This window comes from Schistocerca nitens, chromosome 4, assembly GCF_023898315.1.
Source record: "Schistocerca nitens isolate TAMUIC-IGC-003100 chromosome 4, iqSchNite1.1, whole genome shotgun sequence".
Classification (NCBI taxonomy): Eukaryota; Metazoa; Arthropoda; class Insecta; order Orthoptera; family Acrididae; genus Schistocerca; species Schistocerca nitens.
In genome coordinates, this window is record NC_064617.1 from 142,223,866 (window position 1) to 142,227,534 (window position 3,669).

Genomic DNA, 3,669 nt, shown 5'->3' on the forward strand with positions numbered 1-3,669 from the left:
CGCTGAGAACCTTTCTCATAGTATCTTCCAGCCACATAATTTATCAGCAATATGGCGAATCAGAGATTCCAAGGACAAGCCAAAAAGCGACATCATGGAGAGGCGGCTTTCGTGCAGTCATTCCCGCCTGATAGTGAAAAAATGGTTGAAATGGCTCTGAGCACTATGGGACTGAACATCTGTGGTCGTCAGTCCCCTAGAACTTAGAACTACTTAAACCTAACTAACCTAAGGACATCACACACATCCATGCCCGAGACAGGATTCGAACTTGCGTCTGATGGTGATGTGGGGTATAAGCTGTCCATTCGCTACGACACATGTGTTAATACCAGTAAAATGACAGGATAATACTTGACACACAGTATGATTGAGACCGGCTGCCTTGAGCACCAACATTAAGAACCCGTGACTGACCCGGTAAAATGCCTTATTGAAATCAATAAAAAGCAAGACTCTAGAGGCAGAAGCCGCTGCAGCTACCGAGACAACGTCGTGGCATTCGATTACGGAAGTGAGAATCGTGCTCCCATGCATACAGCCTTCGAGGACAGCAAGAGTTTCCTCTAGCAGTATCAAAAAAGGGCTTTTAACCGCTCGGGAAATAGCTTTGTGATCGAGATTAAGTCGTTTGAGCGGTCCAAATTTATGAGTGTGTGGACGTACGGTTGTCTTCGGAATTAAAATTATTTTACCAACCTTGAAGGGGTCAGGAATCAAACCCCCCTGAATCACCTCCTTTATCAGTGCCGTAATTGTATCACGTACAAGAGACCAAAAAGGTACAAAATTCCTTCGGAATACTATTGACTGCCGGCAATTTTTGCGATGGTGAACCAACAACAAGGTGATGTATTTTACCGCAAGTAAAATCACTTAGAGAGTCTGTTGTAACCGCGACAGGAACGGTCGCCACTAACGAAAACGCGGCGGGACCGGATGGGAGGGGCCCGCGAACAAATAAGATGGACGATAGGGAATGGAAGGACAAGCACGGCGACGGACAACCGAGCAAAACACCAAGATCAACAACAAAGTATTAAGCAATGAGGTCACAAGAGATAATCTCACGAAATCAAAACAACGTCCACTCATAAACGGTAAGTAAGCACACGTAACTTAAACGCGATGTCTATAAGCGAGATGTCAACTGAATCAACACGAATACCAGACCGCCTCGCTGAGTGAGAGGCAGCTGCCTAAATACACGACAGGGTACACCGTACGGAACGATGGCTTCAGAGACCTCTAGTGGTCATCGGGTTCCATGCCTTCTGGTGCGGATTCAAAACCCGCGGCCCTCGGTGCCAGAAAGTCATCACTTATTACGGGAGTAGCCACCAGTTCATGAGAGGAGTAAATCCATCAGGGACAATAGTATCAGTGACAGGGACATCGCAAAGGTCGGTAAAGTAATTACAGATCGCTCCGGAAATGTAACGTTGGGATTTCAGTATGTGACCATCGGTGTGGGTGACGTGGTATATGCTCATTTCCGACGCGTCCACAACCAGATAAGATGATATAAGGAGGGCAGTTCATCCTGTAGGAAAAAGTGAAATTTGGATGTGTTCAATATCGATCGGAGGCGAGACAGTTTTATTGGTTGCGGTACATGATTTACTGTAGCTAGCAGCTGTCCACATGAAGAGTCAGAAAGATAAAAGCGATAGAGCCGTCTACTCGAAGTAACTGTAAACTGCATATACCTGACGAGAATGGGATAGTGACAGATCCAAACATCTCGTTTTTGCGAAGAACACACTGAATCGTTTAGTTCTTTACTGAAATTAAAATTAATGGAGTGATCCACAGGAGGCAAAACTTAATTAAAATTTTTTTGCCTAACTGACGTTACTAATGCGCACAATTTGCGGAACAACCAGATCCTGAAGGGCAAAAAGAAAAATTAAAGTAAGGTCAGAAAAAGTGCAGTCTATTCTTCGGCCGTTATCAAGAACTTCGAAATCAGTCAGCGGCGTTCGCTCTCTGTAAAATAACGCAGTACTAGTAGACAGCTCAGTAGGCACATTAAAGAAAGTAGAAAATCCGAGGATAGAAAAATGGTCAAATAACACTTCTTGCAAAAATATCACGTCTACACAGGAATCGTAAATAAATTGTCGCAGCAACGCAGGTCTAGTCTCGGAACTAATTCTGTTCACATTCAAGGTAAGAAAACTATAGGTCTGTATATATTTATTACGAAAATTATGGAGCTGATTACTTGTAAATGACCGTTGACAGTGCATGTCAGAGGCAACGGATGAATCTGAATATAAACTCTGATCCCGTTTTTTTCTTTTTTTGCAATGAAAACAATGCTCTTTGTTGCGGCAGTGTAGGGAGGCGACGGCGCGTGAGGCAGATTTCTTTGGGGGTGGGGGGTGGTCCTGCGGAAATTCAGTATCAGGTACAGAGGATCCACTCCACTCTTCCACAGGTGGGTAGTGCGGCTTCTGGGAAGCGGCGGAAGCGGCACACTTGAGCCGATGTAGTTCTAATCGCAAGAGCTTGTGGCTTGTATTCCCAATCTAGGGGCGCAGAAAAAGGATGGGAAGACGTTACAGGTTCACGGATGTCTGCCAAGTCTGTAGATATACACTCCTGGAAATTGAAATAAGAACACCGTGAATTCATTGTCCCAGGAAGGGGAAACTTTATTGACACATTCCTGGGGTCAGATACATCACATGATCACACTGACAGAACCACAGGCACATAGACACAGACAAAAGAGCATGCACAATGTCGGCACTAGTACAGTGTATATCCACGTTTCGCAGCAATGCAGGCTGCTATTCTCCCATGGAGACGATCGTAGAGATGCTGGATGTAGTCCTGTGGAACGGCTTGCCATGCCATTTCCACCTGGCGCCTCAGTTGGACCAGCGTTCGTGCTGGACGTGCAGACCGCGTGAGACGACGCTTCATCCAGTCCCAAATATGCTCAATGGGGGACAGATCCGGAGACCTTGCTGGCCAGGGTAGTTGACTTACACCTTCTAGAGCACGTTGGGTGGCACGGGATACATGCGGACGTGCATTGTCCTGTTGGAACAGCAAGTTCCCTTGCCGATCTAGGAATGGTAGAACGATGGGTTCGATGACGGTTTGGATGTACCGTGCACTATTCAGTGTGGTGTACGGCCAGTGTAGGAGATCGCTCCCCACACCATGATGCCGGGTGTTGGCCCTGTGTGCCTCGGTCGTATGCAGTCCTGATTGTGGCGCTCACCTGCACGGCGCCAAACACGCATACGACCATCATTGGCACCAAGGCAGAAGCGACTCTCATCGCTGAAGACGACACGTCTCCATTCGTCCCTCCATTCACGCCTGTCGCGACACCACTGGAGGCGGGCTGCACGATGTTGGGGCGTGAGCGGAAGACGGCCTAACGGTGTGCGGGACCGTAGCCCAGCTTCATGGAGACGGTTGTGAATGGTCCTCGCCGATACCCCAGGAGCAACAGTGTCCCTAATTTGCTGGGAAGTGGCGGTGCGGTCCCCTACGGCACTGTGTAGGATCCTACGGTCTTGGCGTGCATCCGTGCGTCGCTGCGGTCCGGTGCCAGGTCGACGGGCACGTGCACCTTCCGCCGACCACTGGCGACAACATCGATGTACTGTGGAGACCTCACGCCCCACGTGTTGAGCAATTCGGCGG